The 12,801-nt window shown below is 40.6% G+C and overlaps 1 long non-coding RNA gene across 1 annotated transcript in view; it reads left to right on the plus strand.

Annotated features, from left to right (window-relative positions):
- LOC114595981 (uncharacterized) overlaps positions 1-12,257 on the plus strand; it is a 229,053-nt gene extending 216,796 nt beyond the window's left edge. Inside the window, exon 3 of the long non-coding RNA XR_003706385.2 lies at positions 9,522-12,257. This is a non-coding gene — a long non-coding RNA (uncharacterized LOC114595981). The remainder of the gene's footprint in view (positions 1-9,521) is intronic.
- Positions 12,258-12,801: the final 544 nt, after the last annotated feature.

Here is a 12,801-nt window from a genome sequence, read left to right on the forward strand (position 1 = left end):
TTTACAAGGCTATTTTATCTTATTGACCTTTGCTAACAACTAATGAAACATCTACTTTGGGCGATGATGATTTATTCCTCATAAAAAATACTGTTTCATTTCCTGAAGCTCTAAATATGTCCTTCTCCTTCAACTCCAGCAATTCCCAACTTGCTATCAGTACTTCAAAAAGCCAATTGGTCTGGCAAAAGAAGAATGCTCTTTGAATCTATTGAGATGCTGCTGAAACTGATCAGAGACATGCTGGGATACTGTCATTTTATCCCGCTGTGCTTTTAGAAGTCTGAATCCCCAAGAGTAGCCAATCATCTCCTTGAATTTCTCTCCTGAGTACTTCAGTATAAAATAAATTTTTTAAAAGCATGTGCTATCCGCGGAGGTCCGTCACTGCTCTATGAATCCTAAAACTATTGACACTTTTCTTTTCCATGAAAGTTCATGCCACAATAACAATATCCAGTGTCTTCAGCTGAGAAAGCAGGGAGAGCGTGCATCGGAAGTCTATGAGAGGAAGGGCACCTGATTGCATGAGGAAGGTGGCGCACCAAACTGCAGCTCCCTATTATGCCCTATAAAGCACCATTGCAGAAGATTGCCTGTATGTGATCAATCCAAAGAAGAAAGGAGCATCATTTGGTGGAAAGGAAGGATGCAATTTTAAAAAATAATAAAGAACTCACAAAAAATACAGAGCAGAGAAATGTACCGGTATCTAAGTAAAAGCAGCCAGAGAAAACTATGGCACCAAAAACACACACACTCTCTCTCTCTCTTTCTCTCTATATAAAAACTATATTTTGATGCCTCCTCTATGCAAATTCTGAGTATAGCCCAAATTGATATTGTTCAGCAGCATTGACATGGACCTTTATTCCATCCCCCCCCCCCAATGTTTCCCTAACTTAATTTTCACATTATATTTGAACTTTCACATTATGTAAAAGTCACTTCCAGAAAACTAATGGAAAGAAGCAAATATCTAGAACTCATTTCCATGTTATTTGATTCGGGGGGGGGGGGGGTATCTTTAGTCCTATTCACCTGGAAAATCGTGGGAGTAAAGTGACAAAATTTGAGGTGGTATAGGAGAATATAGTTCTTTCCAGGTGTTTTCATGGGGGGATCATGTATGTGCAGAAAGGCTGGGAGAGTAGCAACATTGTCAAAGGATGTTCACTGGTGTGAATGAAATTTAGTATGACATGCTGGTGTATCGGTGAAAAAGCCATAGCTCCCTAATACAATATATTCTGCTGTGTGAAGGGAACATTAGAAAACAGGACAGAAGCACTAGCATTATAATTAGGAAAACTAATATAATATATACCCTTCATTGGAATGCGCCCTCAGGTGGAATTTTCAAGCATGCAAAGAGGGAGCAGGTCATACAAAGGCTATTGGTTTACTGCTTGCTGGTGCTAAAACACCTTTCCTTGCTTCTGTCCATAGGGAACAGATGCAATTGGGGGTTTTTCCCCCTGTGTAAAAATCACAGGTTGCTGCAATATCTGTTTTCACCCTTTCAGTTTTGTGATGGTGCTTCAGTTGCTCTCAGCAGTGAGGCAGTTCAAGAGACAGTTATGAATGGACTGACTCACTTGAAGGCATCTGGAACATTATTATTACAAATAATTTTTTTTTAAAAAAAGAACATTAGTTATTCAAAGGTATCATATTTACAGGAATAGAGGTAATGGGTTTGATCCAGAGTTCTGCTGATGCTGAAGGAAGTGGTGGTGGGGGTGATATTTACTAATTCTTCGTTCTCCCTACAGTCACATGTGCCTCCTCACAATCTGCCTTGGAAGATTGAGGGCCTTCCAGAACATCATAAGAGGGGCACGAGATGTGGGGGGGGGGGGGGATATGCAAAAATTGCCTTTGCACCCCCTTTGCACTCCTTCTACTGGATTTCAGTCGCTACTATGAACAGAGTAGCCCTTCTATTTTTTTTTTAAATCATATTTATTGAAATTTTCAGAAAACAGAAAGTAAAGATAAGACAAAAACAGAATGCATTTAAAACCTTATTTTCATTATCCACTTTCTGGGACTCCCCCCCTCCCCCATCCCTGCCATATTCCCCTTTCATATCGTTAGCTCAACAAGCTCTCCCTCCTAATTTAAACTTAGTTTGTTTAGCCCAATATTCAAATTTAAGCTTATACAGTCCTCATCATTACCCTTGATAAAAAGTAAAAATTCTCTCCCCAAGGTCCCCCCCATTTTCCTTCCACGAATTCCCTTTTTTTTTAAATAAAAACACCTAACAAAATATATAAAGAAAAACAATATAAAGATATAAAAAGATAAAAAGTATATAGAAAAAAGAATTCAAAAAATAGTTGCAAGCCTTTGGGTTCTAGTTCTCCCCCCCCCCTTCCCCGGTTTGAGTTCCCCCTGTCCACCAATCTATGTTGTCTGCCTGGAATTCTTAAATCCATAATCAGATTTTTCCCCCAGTCCCTTGCCAGTTTTTTTTTTTTTTTTTAAGTTTAAAGTTATTTTTATAGTATTTAACTTCCCGAAACTCCTCTAGGGGGATTGTTATAACTTTGTTTCCTCTAGTCCAAAAGTCTAGTTGTTGTTCCATATTTTCGCCATTTTGTATCCGAATCTTAGCAAATTGTAACAAATTTGACCAGCAAAGTCCTCAAAACAGAGTCCTCTTTAAATTTTTCCAGCTTTGACAGCTACTTTGACAGCTGTCAAAGTCTCCGTCTCTTTTCACCAGGCTCTCTCTCCAATCGCCCCGGTTCCCAGGGGGGGGGGGGTTACGTTCTCCTTCTCCCTCCACTCTTCTCCTCCAGCACAGTTTCTTGTAGTTTCCCATCGTGAAATTCTTGGTTTTTATCAAAAATACAGTTCTTTCGTGACCTTGGTTGCCCGGTCCTTGTTTTAGAATGTTTACAGTAGGGAGGGGGACTGACTTCCTTTTTGGATCCCCCCCCCCCCGCTCGTACCAAATCCGAAAAAAATTCCTTTTTTTCTCCTTTTAAACCCGGTTTTCCAAATTACTCACGGGTTGTTGTTAAAAGTCCGAATTCTCAATGGAAGAAGTCAGCGCTCTCCGCTGGATGGCATGCGGCTTCGCTCGGCAGGGCTAGCAGAGGACTCAAAGCACCGCGCCTCTCCCCGGCACCCGATCCGTAGCCTTTAAAAAGGCTCCTTCACGAGTCGGGAGGGCGCTAGCGGTGCCAGCCGAGTCACCATGTCCACGGCCTCCGTGGCCGTGGGTTTTAAGGGTCCCCGCGTCGCCGGCGCGGTAAGACCCAGCCCCTGCCAAGCAGGCTCCCTCCGGAGCTCGGAGGGAGTCCGCCATTCGGCGATGGCGCCAACCCGGAAGTCCAGAGTAGCCCTTCTATTCACACAAGTGACACTTTCACTGGGATCCAACCCAGTGAAAAGTGATTATCATGTTGGGTTGGGTGCATTTAATACCCATATTTTAAACCAGCATTACATGTATCTGCTGGAAGTATAAAGAGATGATGTGCGGTGTTCACCCTAATGTGAATGCAAAACGTGAAGAGACTGAGGTGGCTGATAACAGTGAATTGTAATTGTCCCTGCATTTTAAATGGTATTGGCAAAGCTTTGTGTCATTTAGAAGCATAAGTGGTAGTGTTCCAAATGTTCTGCGGTAATTTGTTTCAAAAGGCCGGTTGGCTTTTCCTTAAAATAAATGTCAATGTATCATCATCGTTTTCAGTAGCAGAATTCCAAATGACAATAAAAGAGTCTATGCACTGTACAGACCCACTGGAAGAATCTGGAATCATGGCCAGCCTCATTAATCATTAGCGTTATAGCACATTAGACACTTCATGCCTTCTAGACCACAAACTGCAGATGATTATCTGAACTCAACTCTAGACCAACTTGCATTTTAAGTGGAATTCAAAAGAGTGTGTGACATTCTTTTCCAATTTATTTAACTTCAACAGAGCCATATATGAAATTAACAATTGATTCTGATTTTAAACATACACCACACCTATTTCTGAACCTTCCTGTATGATTTGTTTGCAGTTTCCTGTAAGAACTAAAATAGATATGAGACGTGCAGATTGGCTGAATGGCCACAATTCATTCGCCTTTTGTTCAACATTTCAACAAACGAGAGGTGCAACACAAATGCTCCTTCAAAATTAGGCCAAGCCTGACCTGGAGGTAGTGTGACTCCTTAATCCCTCCACTTAGCTGGGTGTTAAGGTGCTGGTCAGATATTAAGTAAAGCCTTGCTGATTTACTCCCTCCCTGCTCCTAAACCTCTGACATACGTTGGACATAAACAGGGGCCTTATCCTGGGTCTTGCAGCCTTGAGTTGCAAATGTCAAGAATCCCACATCCCCAATGTGCCTCAGTGTTTTCCTGACCCTGCTTGTATATCTTTTTTCCTGAACATTTCTTCAAAAGGTGACTAACATAACCCACTGTATATGGAATATACCCTGCCACCTGCCTGGCTTGTAATGCAGAGTAGCCAGTGGCGTAGCGTGGGGGGTGCAGGGGGGGCCGGCCGCACCGGGCGCAACATCTGGGGGGGCACTCGCACTCGCAGCTCTCTGCCCCTACCTGGCTCGAGTGCTAAAATCCACGGGTTAGGGGGCGCAAATTACTTGCCTTGCCCCTGGTGCTGACAACCCACGCTACGCCATAGAGAGTAGCCAACAGAAACAGCAACTCCACAAATATCAGAATATCAGCCAGTCAGTTCACGTGGCAAAACAAAAAAATCCTACTTGGCCTGTAAACAACAAGACAAAGTCTGCATTGTAGCCAGGCACAAGTGGGTGGGTACCATAAAAGGAGTGAGCAGCCTGGCCAAAGGTGCTATAATAAATTTATTTATTTAATAATAATAAATTTTATTTATATCCCGCCCTCCCCAGCCGAACCCGGGCTCAGGGCAGCTATATGTTGGTGAGTCCTGGCTCTCCACTAGGCTGAATACAATGCCTATACCCTTTCCAGCTAGAATGAGGTATAGGTAAGAGATTTATTTTAAAATAACAACCAGTTTTATTACAGGTGTGTTTGCTGCCACCTGTAAAAGTGCTCAGATAAAAATAATCAAAGAATATTATTTCCTATATAGTTTGGATCCAAAGTTCTATTAAAAAAAAACTAATGTGGCCAGATCCAAGCCATAATGCACATGGAAATATATTTAAGGTATCTGCAGTCAATGAGTAAAAGCACTGAGAGTAGGGAAGTTACACAGAGTTATAGAAAATAACTTAGAACACCATTGTCCATTCTGCTCCATGAATCTTCTAAGCCCTCATTTGTAATCCATAGTTGAAGAAGGAAATATACCTTTTCATTTACCCGTTTTAATAATAGGTGTGATGTGCTTTCATATCACACTAAAAGAAAATGTAAGAAAATGGTGCTATTTCTCAAACAATGCCATGCAAGAGATTCTGAAGTTCCTTCTAGCTGGCAACTAACAAAATACTGAATTACCGCTGACAGCTTTGAGCAATCCAAGCATTTTAAAATCCATATTACGTCCAGACTAATACCTCTATTATAATTTATTATAACAGTCTCATTACATCCTGACATTATGTGTAAAGACCTTAAAAAATCATGAATCTATTCAGAGTTAGAACAAAACAAAAAGTGCATTTTCCATACAACAACCAAACTTGAGAATTGCTTTAACAATGTTGATCCCTCTTCTTTCACAGTAAGTTGTTTATAAACCCTTCCTTTCATTTTGCTTTGTTTGTTTCTTGTACTTTTGCTATGGCTGTGCTATATCTTTGCATTTGAATTTTTCTTTATTAAAGAAATTATTTGAGTGAAGGGAGGAAATGCTCCTGAACTCTTCTTCTCTTCAGTCCTTTAGCTATTAAGAAGAGCCTGCTGGATCAGGCCAGTGAGCCATCTGGTCCAGCATCCTATTCTCACCCTCAAGCAAGATGTGTGCATGAATTCCAGCAACTGGCATTCAGAAGCATACTTCTTCCTACCATAAAGGCAGAGCATAGCCATTGTGGCCAGTAGCTATTGGTATACCTCCAGGAATCTGCCTAATCCTCTTTTAGAAGTATCCATGTTGGTGGCCACCACTGCCTACTCTGGGAGGCAATTCTGTAGTTTAACTATGTGCTGTGTGAAGAAGCACTTTCATTGGTCTGTCCTGAATTTTCCAAAAAATTTCAGTTTATAAGCATCCTGGAGGGAGAACTAGGCACATGGGGATGTGTCCCAGGAAATAAAAAATAAACTCCTCCAAGCACTAAAGAGGAAGAGTTCTGGTGGGAGCACTGAGTGTTATTTCCCCATTTTATCCAGAAACATACTCCCTCACACATACTCTACCAGCAATAAAACACTAAAGTTGCAGCCTGGGCACCATCTCCGCACCTAAACCCTCTAGTATGATAGAGCACATTAGGAGAAGACCTCCGGAACAGGAAAGGGAGGGAAACCCTGTATTTCCCCCAACCTCTTCAACTCCTAAACTCCACTAGCCTCTACCAGAATGCCTGGAATCATGACCAAAGACAGTTCTCTTAGGTCTAGAAATAGGCTGCAACATTTTAGTTTAGTTTTGTTGCAGATCGCTTTTATACATTCTATTTCTTAGAAACCATGTTTCTGTTGTGGGTGCAAAGCTGTACCTTAGGAGATGCAGCCACCTGGAAGGTCTATGACTGCAGGTGCCTATTTATGTTTTTCTTTAGGATTATGATGCTCTGTATTAAACATTTGAGAGGTGCATGTTTTGGTGAGCAGAAGTTTGGAGAATTGGGAATTTGTTTTATTTTGAAAGTATGAGAGTCTATTTTGAGAGCTTTGCCTAATGTTGATGCCTATCAGGGCTGGCCCACCCATGAGACAGACTGAGGCAGCCACCTCGGGTAGCAGGATTGCATGAGGCAATGCCCCGATGAGTGCCTGCCAGCAAAGCAAGAAGAAGAAGAAGTTTCCAGTGAGATCTCATCAGAAGCCAGCGCCATACAACCCCAGTATGTGAGGTTCTGGTTTTAAGCAGAGGTTGCATGGCCACCAATACTTTAGTTGAGATTCCAACTCTATGATTCTGTGGTGGAGTACCAGCAATGGCACTTTCCCATTTCATCTCAGGCAGTGAAATGAACTTTTCCAAAGTAGTAGTTGTTGTTAGCAGGTTACAACACTTAAAACACATTGATATGAAAACAAAATATTACACAATATTAAAAACGGCTTAAAACAACTTAAAATCACAAAAATGCTTTGGGAACCTGTGGAAAAATCAAAAGGGATTTGTTTGGATTTGATGAATTGGTGAATTGTGAAATGCTTGTGCACAGAAGAAGGCAAAAGTGGAAGAAGGCAGGTGGTCTCCACGGCCATTTCTGCTTTTCTACCTTTTCTCATTGTGTTATATTGAGATGGAATTTCATGTTTTTTCTTCAAATTGGGATCTGTTCACATGCAGTGGTGCATCTATGCCCTTCAAAAGCAAAACAGAAAACAAGCAAAACCTTTTTTCAGAGTCTGCAGGAAACCTTTATCCAAGTATAATGTACAATTTAATTTCAATTTATTTGTAAAATTAATTATAAGTCAGAGATAACACAGAAAATTATGTTCTCTGTTGCTTTTCTGTGACAATAAAGCAATGTGGCTTTCCTTTTGAGCCGTGTTCCAGCTTTTCTGATATGAAACTTTTACAGATAAGGCCAGTGAGCAACAATAATCAATGCAAAAATATATGCACTCATTTGTTCTTTATGAGTCTCCATAAATTTGCTCGGATTTGGAGCTGCTTATCTTTCCCTAACGTCCTTTCGAACATGTCTTCAAGGTTTGGTATTTTATATATTAGGTAAAATATATGCTATTTGTACCATGAATAGAAATTAAGACTACAATTTACACACAGGACATTTTTATGTGAACCACTAGGCATAACCTTGCATGTGGCTGAACAGAAGCATTTTTGACTATAAAATATGTTGTGTCTAGTATTAATGCTCGTTTTATTTCAAATATATGTTTCATTTTTTCTGTGAGTCCAAATATGAGAACAAAAGTGATCATGTCGAAAGCCAAATGGTTGAAGGTGGAAGAATTTTACATATTCCAGAAAGTTTTATTTATTCATTGGTTTGTTTAGGACATTTCAACTCTTGCCTGTTAAATTAGATAGCAATCTTTCCCCCCAAGAATGCTCCCAGGGGTGACGCTATGTTAGCATGCTGATGGGAGTTGTAGTCAACAAAACTGTTTGGCAAAAGCTGTGCTATGTCATGACAAATGTTGTTTCTGCAGCTTTTAATTCTTGTTAGCCTCATGTTTTTAACATTGTTTTATGATTTGTAATACGTAGGCTTTATATAGTCTTTTTTTGTATACCGTCTGGCTACTTTTTTCAAAAATGTAGAGCCATTTATAAATACTAAAATAAAAGGGATGCGGGTGGCGCTATGGTCTGAACCACTGAATCTCTTGGGCTTGCTGACTGGAAGGTTGGTGATTCTAATGACCGCAACGGGGTGAGCTCCCGCTGCTCTGTCCCAGCTCCTGCCAATCTAGCAGTTCTAAAGCACACCACTGCAAGTAAATAAATAGGTACTGCTGTGACGGGAAGATAAATGGTGTTTCCATGCGCTCTGGTTTCTGTCACAGTGTTCTGTTGCACCAGTAGCGGTTTAGTCATGCTGGCCACATGACCCGGACAAACGCCAGTTCCCTTGGCCCGAAAAGTGAGATGAGCGGCACAACCCTATAGTCACCTTTGACTGGACTTAACTGTCCAGGCAGTCCTTTACCTTTACTAAAATAAAAAACAGCATTGGTGTGTTCTAATCAAAATGAAGATATAACACTGATCTGTCACTGCCTGAAGCAGCAGCAAAAGTGGTTTTTAATTATGGGAGGGAGAAAAAAAAACCTCAGTCACCTTGTTGGAACTATCCCTCTCCCACATGTGTACAGTACTGGCAAGCCTGTTAAGATTACACCAATCATCAGGGGTCCATCCCCCCACCCCACCCCGGAGAACTAGCAACAAAGTCTGGGCCAGATACACCATCTAACACTAGTAAATTATTTGTTAGTAGCAGCCAATGTTTACTCTGTACAGTGGTGCCTCGCAAGACGAAAAGAATCTGTTCCGCGATTCTCTTCGTCTAGCGGTTTTTTCGTCTTGCGAAGCAACCCTATTAGCGGCTTAGCGGCTTAGCGCTATTAGCGGTTTAGTGGCTTAGCGGCTATTAAAGGCTTAGCGGCTTAGCTGCTAAAAGGCTATTAGCGGTTTAGCGGCTTAGAAAAAGGAGGGGAGAGCGGGGGGGAAATCGCAAGACTAGCAAGACATTTCGTCTTGCAAAGCAAGCCCATAGGGAAATTCGTCTTGCGAAGCAACTCAAAAACGGAAAACCCTTTCATCTAGCGGGTTTTCCGTCTTGCGAGGCATTCGTCTTGCGGGGCACCACTGTACTTCAGCTCTCAACAGTGGGATAGACTCATGAAATAAACTCTTTGTGGTGCTTCATTCCTTGTTCTTCTTTTTCAGCTGAACAACATCTCCAGGAAGTAAGATTAACTTGCAGACCAGAACTCCATCATCACCACCACCACCTCTCTCCAAACAATTTTTCACATAAGGGGAAAGATGAGCTCATTTTTCCTCCCTGTACTCAGCATCACAGCCTGAAGAGCAATGATCAGGAGATCAGGACTGTGACTGTTTACTTTCTCTTAATATCTTAATTGCCTGATTATGCATCATGACAGTTTAGCCCTGCGAGCACATTCCTTCAGCCTTTATTCACAGTGTGCCACCTTTCTCTGCAAGCCTGTGAAAGCAAAATAAGAGAGAAGCAGTTTAAGAAGAGAGATTCTAAGAGATGGGAAGGATAAGCAGAGAATTGATATGCAAAAGCACAAGGTTATCCAGTGTTTGACCTTATTGATCATTTTTTGTCTCAAGCATTTATTTTTCCCTGGTTGCTCAACTCATTCCAAGGATTCTTACATAAAGCTTGTCGATTCATCCCATTCTTACGATAAAGCCTATTGTCCCTCCTTTCTTCGTTCCCTAGTGGATACAACCTAAAGTCTACTTGCCCTTGAACACCAGCTGTTCTAAAGCTGAGATATGCCTTCACTATTTTCTGAGCTCAGTCATTTTAGATTCTCCACAACAGGCAAATAATACCAAAAGAGCCAAAAATGGCAAAAGGAGACATTTCAGAGGAGGAGTTACACTTTCAATAGCATCACTGCATGCGCACACACCCTGCACACACTACGCTGGTTTTGCAGAGGTAAGCATGCTGAAAGCTGATAAAATCACTAGGTTTACTCTGTGCATTGTAACCATAGACTTCATCTTGTCTTAGTGAGATGATTGTAAGAGTCATATGCCACGAATGATCCATGGAATCCCTTCAAGTTATTTGATCCTAGTATTGCACAATTCCATAGCAGAGAGAGATTGCAAGATTAGTTTTTTGGAAAACTAATGAATATTCTTTCAAATACTTCATTTCAACGGGGCCCATTCAGAATTGAACCAGGAGCATTTTGCTCTCACTAGCTTGAGAACTTAAAGGTGATATAGATTCTTCCATCAGTGTATAGTACCTGCATGAGACTTCCTAACCTACAGCTATTAATGCATTGTTTATCACTAGGGAACTCCTAGACCATATGAGGCCCAAACCAGTTCAGAGAACCTCTGCATCACCCTCTAGTTTCTACAACCCTAGATTTCCTTCAAATGGCCTTGTGTTTTTTCCACATGGTGGTCACCAGCAACCAGTCTGGTTGTTGTGTGGTTCTACTGTATAATATTGTATTAGAAATACTGTGAAAACTTGCTGTGACATGTTGCCATATATGCAACATACCTTCCACAGCAAATGATCAAAGCTGACAGTGCTGACCATGTGTTTTGCAAGGCAGGATATTATGTAAAGCAGTGTACACACTGCCAGCCGCCTCTGAATGAGTTCTCTCGAATGAGAGTAGAAGGCTTCTAAAACAATCCTACTAATGCTATTCCAAATGTAATTGTAAGGAGAAATGCAATAATCCTCAAACATTTTAACCATAATAATATCCACACAGATCATTTTAGAGTTTAATAGCCCTTGCCAGTGATCATTACCTTACAGGATGTTGTTAATTTTTCAGATATGCCTTATGTCTTAGGTTTCAGTGCTTAAATATACTGAGCATAAAACTGCATAATATTATGAACCTGGAATATAAAGAGCTATTTAAATTTCTCAGGCCAGCCTTTCAGATATAACTGCATCAACTTCTGCTTCACTAACTGGTATTTGGATTGCAAGTGTGCCCCAAGTGACGCGACTCAGAAGTTGCTAAGTGCAAGCAGAGACATATAAGAGTGATGAAGTACTCCATTATTTTTAAAATAGGCTTTGGTTCCCTAAAAAGCCATGATGTTCACAATAGTATTGTTGTCTTTGGAAATGGAAGAGGAGGAAGAATCACAAAGAACTCACAGATATTGGCTAATTTGTACAGGAAAATGGAATTGACATTTTGACTGAATCCTGATAGACCTACCCAGATAGCCATCTTGGCTTAGTGGCTCATGAATTGAGGTTCCTATTCATTTCAGAGGAAGGAGAACATAAGCCAGCTCTTTAGTTTCAGTGAATGGGGAAGCTGTTAATAGGCTGGGGAACTTTGTATGAACACTGAAGTTCCTTCACCCAAAACCGATTACTGGACTGGAGTATCAATCCACATCAAAATACTGGCATACCATGTATATTAAACATTTCCAAACCAAAAGGGGCATTCTAGTAACGAGCAAACTCTCCTTGGTTCAATTCAGAATTTGCATAAAAATAATAATTAAAAAATAGCTTGGTTTTCTGCACGTAATTCTAAAATTTGGAAACACTGTTGCCTCCTACTGATGTCTTCACAGGGCATAGCAAAGAACCAAATACTTCATTTCCCCCAGAAGAATCACTAGATAAAAAGTTTCTTTATGTACTTTTTATTTCATTTTGTGTCAGATTATATCCAAGTTATGATTTAAAGTTCCATCAAAAGGGAAGGAACTGTTCTCGTATCCCACTAAAATAAAAACCAGTTCACCTTGTGAAACTCTTGCTAAGTTTTATTTACCTTAGACTTGCTTTATAGCTTTTACCAAATGCTGCCCTGTCTTGCTGGAGTGACAATTATAAGGGTTTGGAGAAGAGCCTATCATTTATTTTAAAAATGTCTTGGGTTTCTGGGAGCCATGTGTCCATTCTGAATGAATTTTTTAAAGCCAAGAGGATTACTCGTAGATTCACTGCAGATATTACATATGAATAAAAACTGGTTTGTAGAGACAGACTGGTGGTGAGATGAGTACTTCCCATATCTCTCTCATATCTTATTTGGAATTACATCCAAGAGTAAGTCTTCAATTGATCTGTGCCTCAGTCTCTTTCCCTCAAAGCCACTTAAAAGTACATAGCTTTAGAGTAGCTGAGGCCCTGGCTATACAAACATGCTGCAGAAATCTCAAAATACTTTTTTAAAAAAGTATACTGTACACATTTTCTTTCAGTATCTTGTCTTTGTGATTTCTTTTATTTCTTTAGTTATTCCTTCAGAAACTGTTTTGTTTGTTTTTACTTATTATGGATGAGCATTGCTTTTGCCACAGCAGCCCTGAAGCCAAGTGGAATGATTGGTAGGGAAGTGCTGGAGCTACATGGAATAGCTCATTTTTTCATTCCAAAGGTTTCAGGTTCCATCCAGTGCCGGATTTACATATAAGGTAAACAAGCTATAGCTTAGACCCCCCACTCTCTTGC

This window comes from Podarcis muralis, chromosome 4, assembly GCF_964188315.1.
Source record: "Podarcis muralis chromosome 4, rPodMur119.hap1.1, whole genome shotgun sequence".
Lineage (NCBI taxonomy): Eukaryota > Metazoa > Chordata > Lepidosauria > Squamata > Lacertidae > Podarcis > Podarcis muralis.